Consider the following 21,253-nt stretch of genomic DNA (forward strand, 5'->3'; position numbering starts at 1 on the left):
ACAACACATCAAATCTGAAAGAAATCCCATGAAACTTTCATCCTAGGGCTTTAGCTAATGTACCTTGAACATTTTAGAAATTGTTTTAAACATTCCAATTGCAGTTAAAATGACCAGCATATGACGAAAATTATAACTCTCCAATAGTTACATGGCTTTAGCTATTTGAATGCGCCTTTCTTCTCAGCTAATGACACTCCTAGGGATGAGTCTTAAGACTGGCTGCAAAGAATTTCTTGCATTTGAAATTGTGGAGAGAAAAAAGTATTTTTTTAGCATTAAATAATTCTTACAGATGTTCTTCTTGATTTTTGTTCATTGGACCAACCTCAACAACAGTGATTTTTCTTTCTCTCTTTCTCCCCCTTCTCTTTCTCTCTTTCCTTCTCTGACAGAGGTGAGAAAATAGAAGAGGTGACTGCTGATAAAAAGCTGTTTTTATTCCCATTTCCCCACTGTACCATCTAACTGAATTCAGACATCCAAACATGGGCCAAACACCCAGTTTGAATAATGGGCTTTCCCTTAACAAACAAATGAACAAGTGTCAAAACCAGGGAAATCCCGAAAGCCCTGTGAGCAGACAGAACCTTCATTATTCATCATGGGAGGCTTCCCTTTTGTTGGCTGCCTTGGAATTTTCCCATCACAGGATGATGAATCATGGTAAGATGTGTCAGAGCTCAGGGGCATGTCTTTCTTTCACAAAGTGAAGAAAGGCTATAGGGAACTCTAGCACCTTCTTAGCCCAAGCACTTGAGGAAAGAACACATGTGGAAAATGAGAATCTGGAAGGTGATTCTCAAGACTATGCAAGCAGTACCCCTGGAAAGTCTTCATGTGCCTCAAAGTTAGGGGGTGCCTGGTAAATTAGGGGATCTTCCAGGTTATCGGAGTAAAGAGGGACTGTGTCGAGGGCAGACAGTTCTTATCAAAGAAGAGAACTTCATTATCCTTATGACTTGGGGATATGCAGGAGAACTGAGGACATCTCAGGCAACTCTGGGCACTTTCCTTGGACTTATGTGCTGAAAAGCCACAGAAATTGCTTTTCTAAGTAGATCATATGCATTCTGAGTGCAGACGCATATCCTCTTTTTATTTCCCCCCAGAAGGCCCAGGATTGTGCTGGGCATATGGTAGACCTGCATAAACATGCAGCAAATGCACTTCTTTATATCACAGGAGTGAAGGGCTCGAAGAGACCTCTAGAATTTTTCAATTCACTCTCTTGTGCATCTGGTGAAATGGAATTCAAAGTCTCAAAGGCAGCTGAGAATTTACCCATATCTTAAAAAGCAAGAGAAATATTGCAATAATATCACATGTTGACCCATTCCAGGATCTAAGAACCAGAGTACAAGAAATGTTTCCCTATGTGCAGCATAAATGGCAGCTTGCTTTCCATCAAAGCAAGAATGGTTGATCCCATCATCAGTGACTTTATTTATTACTTAAAATATTTATTTTTAAGAGAGAGAGAGACAGACAGACAGACAAAGAGAGCAGGGGAGGGTCAGAGAGGGAGAAAGAATTTTTATTTATTATTTAAAATATTTATTTATTTTTGAGAGAGACAGACAAAAGAGCAGGGGAGGGTCAGAGAGAGAGGGAGAAAGAATTTTTATTTATTATTTAAAATATTTATTTTTGAGAGAGAGAGACAGACAGACAGACAAAGAGAGCAGGGGAGGGCCAGAGAGAGAGGAAAAAAGAGGAGCTGAAGCAGGTTCCACACAGACAGCAGAGAACCCAATGTGGGACTTGAACTCACAAACCGTGAAATCCTGACCTAACTGGAAGTCGAATGCTTAACCGACTGAGCCACCCAGGAGCGCTGTCAGTGGCTTTAATCTTTATCACTAAGCTGTGCCTTCCTCCCACCCTCCCTTCCTTGGAGCAGAGAACCTTGTGCTCCTTTTATGTCTCAGAGACGTTAGCATATGTTTGGAAGGTGTTCTCATTTACCTTCTCTGATTCTGAGCTGAGGAGAATTCTGGTTTAAAAGGAAAAAGAATATTAAAGTTACCTTTCTAACTTTAAAAAATCTGGGGCGCCTGGGTGGCGCAGTCGGTTAAGCGTCCGACTTCAGCCAGGTCGCGATCTCGCGGTCCTTGAGTTCGAGCCCCGCGTCAGGCTCTGGGCTGATGGCTCAGAGCCTGGAGCCTGCTTCCGATTCTGTGTCTCCCTCTCTCTCTGCCCCTCCCCCGTTCATGCTCTCTCTCTGTCCCCAAAATAAATAAACGTTAAAAAAATAAATAAAAAAAAATAAAAAATCTGTGATATTCATGGAAAATGCTATGCATTTGCCATTTTCCAATCTTCCCTCCCTCTCAGAGTGCTGGTTCTTCACTCTGATATCAGATCTTCCATGGTCATTGCTGCTGCTGTTGCGAGCTGGGCACCAGGCTGCCCGGATAGAGACCACATTCCTTAACGCCCCTTGTAGCTTGCATCTTGTTTTGTGGTACCAAACACAAAAACCAGCCATGTTGCCTGGAAGCTTATGTACAGTTCCATCAACAATAGCAGTGCACATGCTTTTTGTCTCTTCTTTGCCTCCTGCTTGCTGTTATTTAAGTTTATCTATTGCTGTGCACAGATACACTCTAAAAATTAGTGGCTAAACCACTGCAATTTGTTATTTTTGTCATTCGGTAGGTTAGGAGGTTTCTTAGCTTGTCTCATCTGACTTCCTAACTAGGTCACAAGATCTCATATGGCCTCATTGTCATCTCTGACAGCTGGGCCTCCTCGATTCTTCTCCATGAGGTGTCTCATTCTCCCATAGCTAGATGGGCTTCATCACCACGTGGTGTTCTCAGGATTTTAAGAAAGAGAGAGAGGAAGCATCAAGATCCCTTAAGGCCTAGGTTCTAGAATTCATACAACATTAATTCTGCCAAATTGTAGTGGTCAACCTTGATTCAAGGATGGAGAAACAGACCCCAGGCCTTGGTGGAAGGAGAAGCAGTGTCCTTGACACTGCAAACATGTGTAGACACACATCATGCTTGTTGGCTGGGCTATGGATGTGATGTCTAGAAGTCAAGCAGCTATCCTGGACAAGCTATAGAGACATGGTGCTGAGAATTGGGGGAGCGGTGAGAGGGAAAGATCCTGAGTCTCTGCAACTTTGGGAAGGCTCTCTTTGAGCCACTAACCAGCTCCTTTACTGTTTGAGCCACTGTCATTTTGGACTTTCTGTCATTGGTAGTGAAATCTTTACATACTGTCCAATTTCCATACTCTTAAATTTCCAGGGCTACTTACCACTACTTAGAGTTTTCTGCAGTTTCAGAGTTGGGGAGGAAGGGGGAAACCTAACACTTTGGAGATGACAACATGACATCGTGATGTAATTTCCTGTCCCACTTGGCGAGCCTGGGGACAATAAAATGAGGAAGGTGAACAAGAGGGATGCCACCATGAGGAAGGAAAAGGTTTGGAATTGTCAGGAGCCTAAATGTTGCCTGGCTCCAAGTCGTTCAACATAATCTCAGTGACTAGCCCAGGGGAGAGCCCAGGAACCACAGTGGCAGGACCAGGAACGTTCCAGGCAAACTGAAAAAGCCAAACTTGCCCATGCATGGACTTGCGGCTCAGTGGTTCATTTGGATGTGGTCAAAAGTGGGCCTGCTCCTTAATACAATGATAAGCTGTGCATCTCTGATTCCATCTGGAAACCATTCTTACATTTGCATTAGGAAGAGATGATTTTGAGCTGGGTCTCTCTTAGCTCATCTGTTTTGCATGTGCACAGGGTGGGTTTTAGGGATGAACAACAGCTTTTCTCCTCCCCATTTTTTTTTCTTCCAGTTTTATGGTTTGGTTTGGGCTTTATTTATAACATGTCACATGTAGAAATACAGCAGGGCACTATCCAGAGGCCGAGCAGCATCATATCATTTTACATATTCCCTGCTCATAATTAGTTTAGGCTGTTTTAAGGTTGCATTTTTCCCCCTATAATGATATAGTACACACAAAGTGTTAACTAGAAACAGTAATATTCCCCTCTACTTCTGTCCCACCCTTAAACCATCCCCCTCCTATGTCACCTCCTTCCACCCCCCACACCCTGTCAGTATATCATTCACCCACCAGTGAAAAACAGATTGATCTGGAGGCTTCAGCCACTCTCAGGGGCCAAGAGACCTTGAACTCTTACCCCATCCCCTCTCTCGCCTCCAAACAGAATGGTACACAAACAAGCCTAAGCAGAGAGAAGGCATCTGTCTACAGACAAGGCTGATTCCGTGACCTTGCTTTGTTACTCAGCTCTGAGCATAGAGGCCTCACCGCCAGGGACTGTCCAGAGTTTCTGAGACCTCCAACAGTGTGTGGTCTTTCGGTCCCTCAGAGCCCATCAGTTGCTTCAGACGCTGCATTCTGCAGATGGTTGACCCGCCTTTGGCACTGTATGAAGGACAAGCTGGTAAGGCCACATATGGGAAAACCATGACATGTGGCAGAATTACAGTCTAGTTAAAGAAAATGTACACATACATATATGCATTTTGTCTTCAGAGGTCTTGGTTTAGAAAACAAATTTGCACATATCTGGGCACAATTTACATACACGTGGGCATACTCTGCATACACCTGGCACAAATTTGCAATGTTATGTTCATAAGGCTCTACTTCCAGGTAAAGTAACAGAACAGCTTATACACTGTAATTTGTATTTTCTCCCCTAGACCCATGTTGGGTTCCATCGGTTGTATAACTAATGTATTGTCTTCCCCTAATTTGTCCTCCATTTCCCAGAATGTGTTCTAATTTTTAAGAAATGCATCACATTGTTTGTTATGAAACCCAGTCCTGAAGGACATTAAAAGGCTTTTGCAAGCTGATAGCCATTGTCAGTTATTGTCTGTGGAGACACTGAGCTCCCTGGAGACACCCCACAGCGCCCTCCAAAAAGTGTTAGTAAATTGGGCCTTTAGTTGCATTTATATAAATTATAACATTATATTCATAGTTGTGTAAAAAAGATCATAATTAAAAATGATACCTCTATAGAAAAGGACTTTACCAAAAGTACTAGAATCCACATCACAATTGTTCTCAAATGCAATATTAGGGGATGTTAGTCATTGCTCAAGAACAAGATTATCAAACCTGCCAACATAACTGTGTACAAACTTGAGAAAATCATGTCACTTCCCTGAGCCTCAGTTTCCCCCTCTGGGAAGTGGGGATAATGACAGCTATCTCAGTGTTCCCCAAATCTCAGGCTTGGAGACATTACCTTAAGAATTTTTCCCATATCCTTAGATCACCAGTACTATTATTTACTTCACCTTTCTGGAATTTAATAATTTTTTATCTTAATCAGGTATTATCTACCTTACCCTAGTCCTAAGCAAAAGTGTCTGTGAGGGGGCACCTGGGTGGCTCAGTCAGTTGAGTGTCTGACTTATGTTCAGTTCATGATCTCGTGGTTCATGAGTTCAAGCCCCTCATGGGGTCTCATTGCTGTCAGCACAGAGCCTGCTCAGGATCCTCTGTCTCCCTCTCTCTGACCCTCCCCTGCTTGCACTGTCTCAAAAATAAACAAACATTTAAAAGAAAAAGTATCTGTGAAATGACAGGTTTGATGTATTCTTTTTTTTTTCACATTAAAGTAAATACATAACTCTTAGAAAATTTTTAAAAGATCCTCATCTGTGGGGCACCTGGGTGGCTTAGTCGGTTAAGCATCCAACTTCGGCTTAGGTCATGATCTCACAGTTCGTGAGTTCGAGCCCCGCGTCGGGCTCTGTGCTGACAGCTCAGAGCCTGGAGCCTGCTTCGGATTCTGTGTCTTCTTCTCTCTCTGCCCCTCCCCTGCTCATGCTCTGTCTCAAAAATAAATAAAAACATTAAAAAAAATTTTTAAAGATCCTCATCTGTATTCATTTGAATTTTTTTCTGGTACCACTACACTTGAATAACTGTGGCCAAAAAACCGGAAATAACATGGATAAAGAGCTTGGTATAAGGCCCCATCATAGTCATCAATGGTAGACATATCTGTGATAGTCATATGGCGGCAGACACAGCTAGTTTCCTGCTTAAGCCTTCCCCTTCCCACATAGTAACAGAATGCGGAATTTCATCTGGTCATGCAACAGAAAAACTACATTTTCCAGGATTCCTTGCAGATAGATCTAACCATGGGATTATGTTTTGGACTATGACACATCACAAAATCTTTGGTGAAATTTCTAGGAAGTCCTCTTAAGAGAAGTCATATACTTCTGCAATGCCTTCCATTTCGCTTACTCAGACTTGCATGGGAAGGCAGGCGTCTGCAACCATAAAGATGGGGGCCATCTCCCAGAGATAGCAGAACCAAGGGGCTGAGGATGGATAATTGTGTGGGAGCTCTGGATGATTTGCCTCTGGTCTTGTTTTACCTAAAGGAGAGGAGATAAACTTCTTCTTTCAACCACTATCTTTCAGGACTTTCCATCACTTGCAGCTGAATATAATCCTAATGGATATAATATTGTGCACATGGGTGGGTGGGGCATCCATGCTGAGCTGGGGCTGGTCATATAGAAGAGGACCGACTGTTAAATTTTCATGAATTTTGCATGCTGGTGAATGTCACCTTGGTAGCTTGGAACTGGTTATGGTGGGAGTATTGATACCACAGAAATGGCAAATGCTGCACATCAGAGCTTTTTGCATGTTTTCCTCCACGAGAGCCAGTTATTGAACATTTACTATTGACTGTCACATCACTGACAGGCTTAAGAACCATGAAAGTTTGATTATGTAGTGAGTGAGAGGACGTGAGTTTGGGGGAATGATCTGACCTCCTCGTTTGCTCTCAACTTGTTCAAACTCTAAGTCAGGGACTGACTCTAAGCCAGACCTAGGAGCCTAGGCTTCCATATTTTCTAGTTCTGACCTTGAATGGAGGATGCTTGAATGCTCCTTGGGGTGCATTCACTCCTTAGGGTGGGGGGGGGGTCTCCTGTGGGGAGGACTCAGTTGATAATAAGTCATCAGTTGATAATAAGAGAGCTTGCCTTCCCCTTGCTGTAGGGATAATGATTAGGGAAGATAGGAAATTAGCATTCTGACTTTGCCATCAGGTGCTCAAAATATTGAGGTGCATATATACCTATGACTAACCTATTAACCAAGTTTTTCTCTTCCTTTTCAAAGGTCAAAGTCTCTAACTTGGAAATAGACATGGCACATATTTAGAATTTACTGCCACTCCATAATTAATTATATTTAACAATATGTGCTATATGTCGATTAGGCATCAATGTAAACAGTTGCCACAAATGGAGCTAATGAGGATAACTTTTCCATAGTCAAGTTTTATCCCTAGTTACCCTTGTCACTGTTTTGCTAGGAGGTATACCTATTGTCAACTGTTGATTTCTTTGATATCCTTTGTGTTCAGTTGACCCTCACACACCATTTCATCCCAACCCAGTAGATAGTTCCACATCATAGAGGATAAATTAGTGTACCTTCATGGGAGAAAAGAGGCGGTGATATAAACAAGCTTATATTTAAATTCTGGTTCCTCTGTGATTTCGGCTGTGTGATCTTGAGCAAGTTATTTAATTCTCATGTCAGTTATTAATAGCTGGATAACAAACTACCTCAAAAGTTAGTGGTTTAAAACAAACACAAGTGTATTATTTCTTAGGACTGTGTGGGCTGACTGATTTTTCTGCTGGTCTAGCCTGGGTTCACCCATGTTGCTGCATTCAGCTGGTAGCTGGGATGGAGCTGTCAACCACAGTCTTGGTTTTGCCCACATGACCTCTCTGTGTAGTTTCTTGGGCCTCCTCACAGTGGCCTCGGGATTTCAAGAGGGAGGAAACAGAAGCTGCCAGTCCACTGTAAGGCCTGGGCTCAGAACTCCCCGAATGTTGTTTCTGCTGCATTGTTTGCTCAGGGCATGTCACAAGGCCAGTCTACATTCAAAGAGGGAGAAATAGTCCCCATCTCTTGACAGAAGGGGCTGCACACACACCAGGGCTGAGAGGGACTTTTGGCGGCCATATTTTCAGGTGACCTACCACAACCTCCCTGAAGCTCAATTTTTCCATTTGTCAAAAAGGGAAAATACCTATAAGGCAAGGTGATTCTGAAAAACTTCAGTGCAATCATGTGTAAGAAACTGCTAACATAAGCCTGATACATGAAATAGCTGCTCTATAAGTGGCAGTTCACTATTCCTTCCCCTTCCTTGGCACTGCCCCAATACACCCACCTACCAGGCGCCCATCATGTGTGGTTTCTTTTCTGCTCCCCCAGCACACATGAACCAGAGGTCTTAGGTGTCTAACACTGGATGGATGAAAAAAAAGTCTGAGTATCACAGCTAGAGATTGTAGGCTTATTTGGGGGTGTTTGGGAGTGGGGCAGATATAGGGGTGGTGCAGAGGACAGATTAAGAATGGGTCTAGGAGCAGGGTGTGGAGAAGTGTGTGATAGAGTAAACGGGGGTGGAGTGGGGTGGGGGTGTTAACTCTGGGACTTGCCCCAGCACCATCTACTTCCTTCTGATATTAAATAAAGTTCAAAGTTTACTATAGCATACATCTTCTTTTAGGGCCATAGTTATGGACAGGTAGGGGTGTGGGTGGGTGGATGGCGGTGAATGAGAGAGAGGGAGCAAGAGAGCACAAGAGAGCCTTTAGGGGACATGTTTGGAGACATTTATGATTGTCACAACTGGAGGGGGTGCTACTGGCATCTAGTGGCTAGAGATCAGGAAAGCTACTTTGTTAGAGACCAAACAACCTACTATGCACAAGATAACCCCAACAGCAGAGGATCATCGAGCTCCAAACATAAAATGCTTCTAGAGGACTATTGTGACTTCTGCTGGGCAAAGAGAAGGCACCCTGTTCCTCCCACCTTATCAAATAAAGTGGTTTCTTATGATAAAAAGCTTCTGCACAGTGAAGGAAACAATCAAAAAAATAAAAGGCAACTGATGGAATGGGAGACGATATTTGCAAATGACATATTGGATAAAGGTTAGTATCCAAAATCTATAACAAACTTATCAAACTCAACACCCAAAAACCAAATAATCCAGTGAAGAAATGGGCAAAAGACATGAACAGACGCTTTTCCAAAGAAGACATCCAGATGGCTAACAGACACATGAAAAGATGCTGAACATTACTCATCAGGGAAATACAAATCAAAACCACAGTGAGATACCAGCTCACACCTGTCCTAGCAGAATGGCTAAAATTAACAACTCAGGAAACAGCAGATGTTGGCAAGGATGTGGAGAAAGGGGAACACTCTTGAACTGCTGGTGGGAAAGCAAACTGGTGCAGCCATGCTGGAAAACAGTATGGAGGTTCCTCAAAAAATTAAAAATAGGGCTACCCTATGGCCCAGAAATTGCGCTACTAGGTATTTATGTGAAGTATATAAAAATGCTGATTCAAAGGGGCACATGCTCCCCAATGTTTATAGCAGCACTATCAACAATAGCCAAATTATGGAAAGAGCCCAAATGTCCATCGACTGATGAATAGATAAAGAAGATGTGTATATATACAGTGAAATATTACTCAGTGATCAAAATTCCTTTCACAAGATATAAATTTTTTCATACTGTAAGTAGAGCTAAAAGCCTATTCATGTTTCTGTAGTGTGGTCCTCTGCATGCTTATGTTACAGTCAAAGGGAGCCAGAAGAATGAAAGGAGTATGATTAAGGATGGCATAGAATCGGATAATAAGGTGTTTGTTTAACAAGGTTTAATATTTATTAGGTCCTTCCTGCAGGTCAGACCTTGGGCCAAACATTTTACATTTCACATGTGTCCCTGATGTCAGCTGCCTGATGGCCCATGTTCTCTAACTCCACAGATCACTCTTGAATATTACATCGCCATTACTTTACCTTGGCTTCACCCTCAGAGGGAGCTCCTGTCTCTGGGTGCACTGTTCTATAATCCCTTAGGATACTGGAGATGGGGTGGAGCTTGCTTTTCTTCTGGTTACTTTTCTTTGGAAAAATTTATTGAGATACAATTCACAGCCCACACAATTCAGTCATTTAAAGTGTACAATTGAATGGTTTTTGGTTCTTAGTATATTCACACAGTTGTGCAACCATCATTACAATTAATTTTAGAACATTTTCATTACCTTAAAAAGAAATCCCATACTCATTAGAAGTCACGTCCATTTCTTCCTCTCCCAACCCCCCACAACCATGAATTACTTTCTGTCTACAGATTTGTCTGTTCTGGACATTTCATATTAGCAGAACTATACAATATATGGTCCAGTTCTAATAATAAAATACGTGACTGCTTTCTTTCACTTAATGATGTTGTTGAGGTTCCTTCATGTTGTAGTATGTATCGTTTTCGTCTCCTCCCTCCCTTCTTTCTTTCTTTCTTTCTTTCTTTCTTTCTTTCTTTCTTTCTTTCTTTCTTTCTCTTGCCAAATAGTTCATTATATGGACACAGCACATTTGATTTATCCATTCATCCGTGGATGGACATTGGACTGTTTTCACTTTTTGGCCATTATGACTGAAGTTGCTATGAATATTTGTGTACAAGTTTTTGTGTGGACATATGTTCTCATTTATTTTGGGTATACCCAGCAGTGGAACTGTTGAATCCTCTTATGTTTTGAGGAAGAGCCAGACTGATTTCTAAAGCATTTGCACCATTTTACATTCCCACCAGCAATGTATGAGGGGTTGCAATTTCTCCACATCCTTGCCAATTTTTGTTATTATGTCTTTTTGATAGTGGTCATCCTTAGTACTTCTGGTTAATTCTTGTGTCATAAAAAAAACTGTTAATTTCCTAATCTCACCTCTCACGTCCAGTGTCTGTTGTCTTCTTTCTGCTTTACATCAACCCCACAGAATTCTTTTTTTTTTTTTTTTTTTTTTTGCCTCAAAAGATAGTTGTATGTAGTAGAGTTTAACAGGTGATTTGGGTCTATGGGGGTGGATGAGGAGAGACATCACTGCACAGTAAAGAGACTAACATAAAAGTAAGTACAAATGATCCCTGATTTATGATGGTTCCATTTAGGATTTTTCAACTTTACATTGATGTGAAAGTGATACATATTCAGTAGAAACTGTACATCAAATTTTGAATTTTGACCTTTTCCTGAGTGGCTGATAGATATGCTATAGACACTCTTTCCTGATGTGAGGCTCAGCTCCCAATCAGCATGCAATTCCAAGGGTCAACAACCAATATGCTGACAACCACTTCTCACCCACATAGCCATTCTGTTTGTCACCTTCAGGATAGCATTCAGTCAATTACATGGGAGAGTCAACACTTTGTTATAACAGAGGCTTTGTGTTAGAGGATTTTGCCCAACCGGGAGCTACTATAAGTGTTCTGGGAACATTTAAGGTTGGCTAGGCTGATCTATGATGTCTTCTGGGTTAGGTGTATTCAATGCATTTTTGGCTTAAGATATTTTCAATTTATGATGGGTTTATTAGATGTAACCCCATTGTAAGTTGCAGAAGATCTGTAATAGTTTCTGTATTAGCTTATTTATTTATTTTTGAGAGATAGAGATAGAGAGAGAGAGAAAGGGGCAGAGAGAGAGAGAGAGAGAGAAAGGGGCAGACAGAGAGAGAGAGAGAGAGAATCCCAATCCCAGTGTGGGGCCTGATCCTATGAACCGGGAGATCATGACCTGAGCAGAAATCAAGAGTCGGATGCTTAACCGACTGAGCCACCCAGGCATCCCTGTGTGAGTTCTTTAAAGTTCCTCAGTCATTGCAAACCTGAAGACTTTTACAGGAGCCGGTTTTCCTTCCCAGGATCTATGGCTTCCTTCCCCGTGCAGATCGTCTCTCTCCCTCCACTGTTGTTCACTTCTGGGTCCTGTCACCCTTACTCTAGGACTCAAAATCCTTCCTGTTCTACGTGGAACAAATTAGCATCCTCATATCACCCTCCCCCACACCAGTCTGGCCCTAGAACTATCTTACCACAACAAAGATACCCCATGTGTGACTAAACTGGATAGTTTCTCTGAGAGGGATTTGCCACTAGCTTTTTTTTTTTTCCCCTGAAAAATTCCACACACGCAAAAGCAAAAACAAACATGGTTCAGCGTCCCACCACTAACAAAGTATGAGATGAGGAAAACGAATCTCTCACCTCACCCCAGCCCATTACCTAAAAGTAGGCTTGAGTAATTAGCTGCTGGGTATGTTCCACTATTTTCAAGAATTTCTATAAACATGAATACATGTGCATAGCATAAACCATGTTAGATATTGGGCTGCAACTACACTTTTTCAATTAACAATATATTGTGGACATATTTCCATGTTGGCTTCATTTCTTTCAATAGCCATGGTATGAATTTATCATAACTAAAAAAATTTTCTTTTTTTTAAAAAAAAATTTTTTTTCAACGTTTATTTATTTTTTTTAGGACAGAGAGAGACAGAGCATGAACGGGGGAGGGGCAGAGAAAGAGGGAGACACAGAATCGGAAACAGGCTCCAGGCTCTGAGCCATCAGCCCAGAGCCTGACGCGGGGCTCGAACTCACAGACCGCGAGATCGTGACCTGGCTGAAGTCGGACGCTTAACCGACTGCGCCACCCAGGCGCCCCTAAAAAAATTTTCAATGTTTATTTATTTTTGAGAGAGAGAGAGAGAGCAAGCAGGGGAGGGGCAGAGAAAGGGAGACACAGAATCTGAGGCAAGATCCAGGCTCTGAGCTATTCACACAGAGCCCGATGTGGGCCTCGAGCCCACGAGCAGTGAGATCATGACCTGAGCCAAAGTTAGACACTTAACCAGCTAAGCCACCCAGGTGCCCTTGAATTTATTATGATTTACGCACCCATATTCCCTAGTGGACCTATAAGTTGCTCCCAAGTACCTCCTATTACCATCAGTGCTGTGGTGAAATCTTTGACAGGTGCTTTTACTTTCCGGGGCTGGGACTCGACAGGTGGAGCATCTCAGGCACACCCAGGGCGCCTAGACGGCCCTGGAAATGTGTGCCTCCTTCAATGTTGCATTCAAGGCTTACCTTCTTTGCCTCACCTTAATCCCAAGCCTATTACTTCCTATAATTCAGTTTCTTTTAGAAAATTAGAAGGGCTCTAATCTCCTCCTCAGTTTTCCCTGTTTATTGAGTTGCTTACCCTTTCTCTGGTGAATTGAAATAGAATCTTATATACAGAATTCATATCTATATATCTCTATGTTTATTTCTGCGTTTTCTATTTTATTCTATTAATCCATTTATTTTTACTCTGTGTATATACGTATTTAAGTATGGCTCCACTTCACCCCCAGCCGTACTGACTGAGCCCTTCCTTAGGACGAGTTCTTATTCAGGAGTTACGGACCCAGCTTGCTGATTTCCCTTACTTACATTTTCCGACATGCTAGAGGCTGTTTACCTGGGAGACCTGCTGTGAATCTGGGTATGGCACAGAGAGCCACGGTTTTGATTGTTATAACTCTATGATGAGCTGTAACACACAGCAGGCCAAGATCCTATCACATACTAACCCTTTTCCAAAAACATCTTGGCAATTGTTGAAAATTTATTCTTCCACACAAATTTTGGAGTCATTTTGATCAGTCCCGCTAGCGTTCAAATTTTTAAAAAGTCATGGATCACCTCCTCTACTCCTCACACATATCTGACAAGGTAGGTGCCATGGATGAGGAAGGGGATGGCAAAAAAAAAGGAAAATGCGGCACAGTACCTTGCATACTGTGCAAGACAGAAGTCAGGTGCAGTCAGTAAGTCACTTGACTCCAGGGCAGGCTCTCCAACACGCTTGCAAACTGCAGAAATGATGAGCGCACAATCATGGGGTCTCTGCGAGGCAAGAGACCTGTGACCAGGAGGGAGCATGCCTGACAGATGTCCTCGCTACAACTGGACTCCCAAGTCCACCACTGTGCCCATGTTGAGGCCATGCTTCCCGGGCTGCTCCCACCCAAGGATCTCCTGCAGTGGAAGAGCAGACACAGCTGAGTTGTAGGTGGAAGTTCTCATCATTAGAGTCGCTGACCTCCAGAATTGTGGGAATGCTCAGCACATGGAAGTTCAGGGGCCTGGTGGGCAAAACCTGAGACCCTGAAGCATGGGTCCAAGAACCAAGAGATGGAAGCAAGGGTGGCCTTGACATCCCTCCAGTGAGTCGCTAGGAGATTTTATGCTTCCTTGCTCCTGCACTGCAAGGCTAGAGGTCCTGGAGATGGTGAGGGTACCACTGAACTCTGCACCCAGAGCACCTTGGGCTTATTTCCAGGGGCCAGCTGGTAAGAAGAGTCACCATCTGGGCAGGAGCTAGTGACCCTGACCAGCAGCAGGAGGAAGGGCTCCTTTTACACAATAGGCAGAAATCCTTGTGGAGCCCAAGGATCTCCTTGGGTGTCTCTGGGTACCCCTCCCCCAGAGCAACTATGAATAGACTCTCCAAACAAGTCTGAACTGGGAAGGCTGTGGGACCCTCCAGGTCTGGGTCATGACACCAGGTCAGCCACTGCGATCTGCTGGGATGAGAGACAGCAGTGAGAGGAAGTCAGGCCAGGTAGTGGAGGAGGAAGAGGATGGATATCAGTTTAGCTCTGATATCAAATGTAGCTATGGGGGCTGCACACTGTCCCTCTAGCTTTCTTCTGAATTTCCTCTGAGGAGGAGAGATGCATGGGAGCTATGGAGGGTTTGCTACCTGCAACTGAGGAGCAGCAGACATATTGTGCATTATGGACCAAATTGTGTTCCCCCTGAAACTCGTATATTGCAGCCCTAAATCCCAGTACCTCAGAATGTGATAGTAAATTTGGAGATAGATAGAGGTCATAGGGGTGGGCCCTAAGCTGGTAGGACCGCAGTCCTTGTAAGAAACGGGGATCAGGACACAGACACACATGGAGGAAAGCCCACGTGAGGACACAGGGAGAAGACTGCCATCTGTAAGCCAAAGACAGAGGCCTCAGGAGAAGCCATTCCTGGGACACCAGGGTGGCTCAGTAGGTTGAAGGTTGAAGGTTGAAGGTTGAAGGTCCGACTTCGGCTCAGGTCATGATCTCACAGTTTGTGAGTTCAAGCCCCGCATCGGGCTCACTGCTGTCAGCGTAGAGCCTGCTTCGAATCCTCTGTCTGCTCCCCGCCCCTCCCCCTCTCACACTCTGTCTCTCAAAAATAAATAAAACATTAAAAAGAAGAAGAAGAAGAAGAAGAAGAAGAAGAAGAAAACAGCCCTGCCAGCAGCATCTCAATCTCTTGACGTCTAGCTTTCAGAACTGTGAGGCGATCAATACATTTCTGTTGCTTAAGCCACTCACTTTGCCATATCTGTTCTGGCTACTGAGAGAAGTAACACATGGCAGAAGGGGGACCGTGATGCCCAAGAAAATGTGCTGGTCATGTCTCCTGGTGCAGGGGTGTAGCTCCCCCTCCCCCACTGCTCTGAGACCCACCTTGGAGCTCTGGGCATGCACTGAAGCGTCACATTCTTCCTCCCCATGCTTCTTCCCTTCCTTCTCTCTTGCACAGGGCCAGGCCTGCTTTGTGGTCTGCAGAGCCCAGATATTTTCCCTAGACACGGCTCTTGCGCACCCAACCCTCTCTCAGCGTCTGCTCCCTGGAAGATCTGAACTATTAAGTTTGAGCCTCCTCCCTCCCCCCATTTCACAGACGGGGCTGTCAAGGCCTGCTTGAGCTGCATCCCTCTGCCTGCATGCACCGGCTTTTGCAGAGGCAGGTTCTGTTTGCTCAAACTGTATTTCATAGTTCATACTGCGATGAAGAGATCTTTCTAGCTTCTACTTTCAGAAAGCACCCTTCAAAAATAAATTCATATTCCCCTTTTCTGACTTATTCCATGTGTCATGCTCATCACTATCTCATATCCTCTCCTGTGTGACTTAGTTCTCTCATTTGTTGTCTGGCATGTAACTAGTGAACGAATGAGTGAGAGATCTCAAAGTGTACCATCCTTGCTGCTCCCAAAGTTGGATAGCAGAGGTTAGTGAACATCTTTCCAGCTTGCTATTTATCTTGCTGCATCTTTAAGGGCTTGTGAACTTCTCCATCACCATGTCTACATTAGAAGCTCCAAGAGGGTAGTTTAGAATGAATGAGTGAGTAAACCGGACTTTTCGGTGCATCTGACTTCTACTTTGAAGAGGTTGGGAATTCACATTCAGACCATGAGTGCTAGAAGATCAGAACATCACAGTGGTCAAGCAGGCTGCTTTGCCTGCCTCACAGTCCCATGCCTCCATTTTCTGGTAAACCAAACTCTGCATCATTCAATGGGGGAAATCCTAGCACCACTGTCATCTGCTGTTGAGCATCAGATGTAGTCCTGGATCAGCAGAGTGTCTTTGGGTCTCCATTCTTCCCAGTGACATACTCCACAGGCTGTCAATGGGACTGAAATGTGTGGAGGACAAGCTCCTTAACTGGAGGATCTGCTCGGCTCTTCCTCCTCTCCTCCACTCCACCCACGGTGGCCTTGCTATTCCTAAAGCATGCTGGGCCTGCTCCTACCTCAGGGATTCTGCAGCCGCTGTTCCCTCTGTTTGGAGCTTTCCCTGGATGACTACATGGCCCACTCCCTCCCTCCCTTTGGGGTGTCCTAGCATTTGGGCTGTACCTCCGGAGTCCCCTGAACTTACTCCACCAGTCACTTGGAAAAGTGTCGGTGGATAGCCCTCAGGGGTCATTGCCGAGGTTGAGGAGAGATCACTCACTAAGCTCACACCCTCTCTCTGGGGACAGCTCGCACCCAGGGGCATAAAGACTGGCCCTCTTGTCCCATGGGGACAATTCTGAAAAGCCACTCTGATCTCAGAGATCCCCAGCTGGTTGGCTGAGGCCCTGCTGAGCCTCCTCCCAGCCCTATTCCCCCTCTGCCCGGTTGATTCTTTTTTTTTTTTTTTTAAGTTTATTTATTTATTTTGAGAGAGAGAGTGCACAACCAAGGGAGGGGGCAGAGAGAAGGAGAGACAGAATCCCAAGCAGGCTTCAAGCCATCAGCGCCGATCGTGACGTGGGGCTTGAACTCATGAACTGTGAGATCATGACCTGAGCCTGAGTCTGATGCTTAATGGACTGTGCCACCCAGGCGCCCCCACAGGGGTTGATTCTGAAAGCACTTCCTAGCTTCTTGCCTGCAGTCTCTGTCTCTAAGTCTGCTTTGGGGAGCCCGATCAGTGAAAGCTTTCTATTCAAAAGTCACTTTCTCCTGAAGCTTTCCCTGGCCACAGGGAAAGGTGGTTTCATTCCCCATTGCACCCCCACACCACTGATATCCATACCCCCTCCCCAGGTTTATTCTCTTCTTGGCACATACTGGTACCTAGCATCCCATAATACTTTACTGTCTACCGTTGGTTGTTGTCTGGCACAGCCACTGAATGAAGGAGTGAATGGTCTCAAAATTTGCCAGCCTCGGCCGCTCCCGAAGTTGGATAGCAGAGGTCGGCGAAAATTCCCTCCCACTTGGCATTTCTCTTGTGGCCTCTTTTCAGTGCTTGTGAACTTCTCCATAACCTTTTCCACATTGGAAGCTTCACAAGGCACTTTGGGTTGAATGAATGTGTGAACTGGATGTCTCGGTTCATCTTATGTGGTGTTTGGGTGGTTGGGGTGAATTATGAAAGCTTCATACTCCTAACAGTTAATTTGAGACAGGTGGTAGCTGCTGCCCCAATGAGAGAGGATTTGGATTGTTTTTAGTGATTGAGGCAGCAGATAGCCAAGTCCTAGTTCAAAGTACAATGTAATGAGTGTGAGTCAGAACCAAGGTAGGAAGTGTGTTCACTGGGGCAGTCACCTAGTTCAACCGTTAGGATAGGAACAGGATATAGTTATATTTAAAAAAGAAAGAAAGAAAAGGAAAGAGAAAAGGAAAGAAAGGAAGGAAGGAGGAAGGGAGGGAGGGAGGGAGTGAGTGATGAAGGAAAGAGGGAGGGAGGCAGGAAAGAAATAAACTCTGGTGTTCTCACCAGCCCAGCACCAAGCACAGAAACGACACACAAGGCTTCAAGCTGACAAGTAAACAGCAGGGCCTGTGCTGAGGAGGGATCCCGCAGGTTGGGAACTGGGGGCCGAGGTGGAGCTAGGAGGAAGGGAGGCCACTCCATCCCCAGAGAGCTCTCATGCTTCTCAAGGAGAGGTGCTTAGGCTGTGGCCTCAAAGGTTCCTTGGAGGTGGCAGTTGACGGGGACATTGAGGGGGACTCTTGGGCAAAGGCCAGCACTGACCTTGGGCAGGTGTTGTAAGGAGGCCAAGCACCCTAGAACTGTGGGTGCAGGTGACAGCTGGGCTGGGGCTGGGAAGAAACCCCTTTGGGCTCCTCCACTGCCTTCCCTCCATCCCCCTCTCAGAGAAGCAGGGCTGGTTTAGCGCCCGGTGCAGTTTGGGCCTCTGTCCCAAGCATTACTGGGCAACTTGGCTTTGGCTGGATGTGGGCACTTAGTGACACATTTACTTTTTGAAGTCAAAGTACGACAAGTTTACAGCGTTTGGCCTTCAGTGAGCTCCCACAGGACCAAGGTTATACAGACATTTCTGCCACACTAAACCTGTATACCTTCTTTAACCCTTAAAAAAGAAAGGCTTAGTTTGGGATTTCAAAAAAATTACACATCACCGTTGGCAGGCTCTAATATTTAAATGATATTTTTAGATGGAATGATTTATGGGAATTAATTAATTAATTAAATGATTCATTGTCTTAGTGCCTTTCAGGTAAGGTATCTGGAGAGATGTGAAGCCAGTTATCTACCTTCAGGGAAGATAATGTTGGAACAGCCAGCAGATAACAGTGTTCTGGAAAGATTCTCAGCTGTTGTGTGATTGGTTGGACCGGCTCTGTCCACTCCAGTAGCCACTGGCCACACGTGGCTCTTAAGCACTTGGACTGTGCCTCATCCAAATTGACATGTGCTGTAATTGTAACAAACATACTGCCTTCTGGGGATTTAGCATGACAAAGAGTACAAAATAGTCCATTAATAATTTTAAATATTGATCACATGTTTTAAATATTGATTATTTTGGTTCCATTGGGCCAAATAAGATCTATTACTAAAATGAATTTCACCTGTTTTTTTTTACTTTAAAAAAAACATTTAAGTTTTAATTTTAGAGAGAGAACAAGAGAGTGTGAGCAGGGGAGCAGGTGAGAGGGGCAGAGGGAGAGAGAGAGAGAGAGAGAGAGAGAGAGAGAGTCTCAAGCAGGCTCTAAGCTCAGCATGTCTGACGCAGGGCTCGATCCCACAACCCTGGGATCATGACCTGAGCTGAAATCAAGAGTTGGACGCTGCACCCACAGTGCCACCCAAGCACCCCTCAACCCATCTTTTTTTTTTTTTTTTGCTTTTAATGTGACTCCTAGAAACTTTGAAATCACACACATAACTGCTATTATGTGGCCATTGGAGAGCGCTGGGGTCAGCCCCTCAAGACTCTTTTGGACCTCCAACTTTTTGTAGACACTCTTTATGTATTTAGATTCAAAATACTATATACAAGGGAACCTTAAAGAGTTTATCAATCTGGGGCTTTTTGTTGGAAAGTTGGGATTTTTCCCCCCAAAGGTAATAGATAACAACGGGTATATATACAAGAGAGTTGAGATGGAGATGTGGGGGGAAGGGCGGTGTTGTCCACAGTATGGGGTACAGTCAAATAATCCAGAGTGAAAGAAAAGGACAGTGAGTGTGTGGGGAAAGGCCCTGCACCAAAAGCAAGAAATGGGACTTTGAGCATCCCTTCTGCCGCTTAGAGTAAGTCCTGAGAAAAACCACCACTTGTGTAAATGCAGTGTCTGTGCAGATAGGAGTCCTGAGGGCCCGATGGTTCTCCAAGCCTTGGGAGAACAAGGGCTGATGAGTGCATTTCCATTCAGATTTTATAAGAAAAATAGAACTCCCTGAATATAATATCTCTCAACTCCTCTGAGCAGGGAGCTCACCAGATTTAGGGAACATGTTAAAGAGTAAAACTAAGGCAAATATATAGAGAGCTTGGTTACTGTAGTCTGGGATCCCTTTTTTCCTTCAAGGACTGAACTGGAACATGAATTACGGCCTATCAGTTCCCAGGCTGTCTCCCCACTGAGAGCCTGTGTGTAAAATAAACCCTCAGAGCACTTATGCAAGGTGTGATTAGCAGAAGTGCCCAGGATTATGTTTATGGATGTCTGGAGGATTCTCAAGCTGAGAGTTCAGGCAACCTAGGGGAAAAATAAATTCTCTCTCGGGTCTCATTTTGGAATCATGAATACAGACACTGGATCATTTAACTGCATTAGATGATCTTTTGGGTCTGATTTGAAAACTACAAAAAAGAGGAAGTCAGCACGAGGGATGAGGATGTGGGCTAGGCTCTGACCCTGTGTAACATTCAAGGGACTTGCTCCTTGGAAGAGAAGAATTTGAGTTCATATCTTTTCCAATGTCGAGTTTCTTTTTGTGAAGGGTTTAAGTCAGATTGTTGCTTTTACTTGAGTGGCATTGGTTATAAATAAGGTATTTTCATTTTCATTTCATTCCATAAAATAATTTCAATTTTCAGTGTGCATATTGTCCAAGTAGGAGAATTCCGTTCATCATTTTTTTTTCTTGTCCAACACTGAAGGCCTATTCCTACCAAAGCATTTCATAACTCTTCAATCGTATTTCAGCATATCTCCTGGTTAGCTTGTGTTAATTTGAGTTAACTTAGAATAGGTGCTAGTCTGTTATACTTCATAAATAAAAAACAAAGGCACAGGGTTTGGCAAATTATTTACTACGTATTTTGCACAGAACACCACTAAAGCCTCAGGTGTGGTGGGGTGGGAGAACAACAGAAATAAAAGAAAAATTTTAACCTGGTGCAATTTAATCTTAAATATAGACGTTTTAGATAAATACAAAGGAGAGAGGGAAATGTGTGTCATGCTTTCTTTTTCCTTCTGTCACAGCTATTTTTAATCTTGATTGTTCCAGAGGCTGTGGCAATCCCGAGACTCTACTGGGTCCAATTATAGCTGCATATACACCCTTCCCTTTGCAGAGAAACTCTTGGGTGTATGGGTGTCTATTTTACTACCTGACCTTTTCTCTAGTTGTCAACTTATAACCCCTATCAACATTTATTCCCTTGAGATTTCTCTTAATAGTTTGGGCACTGGAGTAGGACAGTTGAGTGCAAGTCTCACTTGTAAGCTTATGAGACCTTGGAAAACTTCTCTACTCTTTCCAAGCCTCATCTCTTAAATAGGCATAA

General features: G+C 44.0%; 1 long non-coding RNA gene across 1 annotated transcript in view; it reads left to right on the plus strand.

The window, feature by feature from the left end:
- Positions 1-4,856, plus strand: part of LOC123608072 — a 42,868-nt gene extending 38,012 nt beyond the window's left edge. The window contains exon 4 of the long non-coding RNA XR_006717072.1: positions 4,199-4,856. This is a non-coding gene — a long non-coding RNA (uncharacterized LOC123608072). The remainder of the gene's footprint in view (positions 1-4,198) is intronic.
- Positions 4,857-21,253: the final 16,397 nt, after the last annotated feature.

Source organism: Leopardus geoffroyi, chromosome B2 (genome assembly GCF_018350155.1).
Source record: "Leopardus geoffroyi isolate Oge1 chromosome B2, O.geoffroyi_Oge1_pat1.0, whole genome shotgun sequence".
Classification (NCBI taxonomy): domain Eukaryota; kingdom Metazoa; phylum Chordata; class Mammalia; order Carnivora; family Felidae; genus Leopardus; species Leopardus geoffroyi.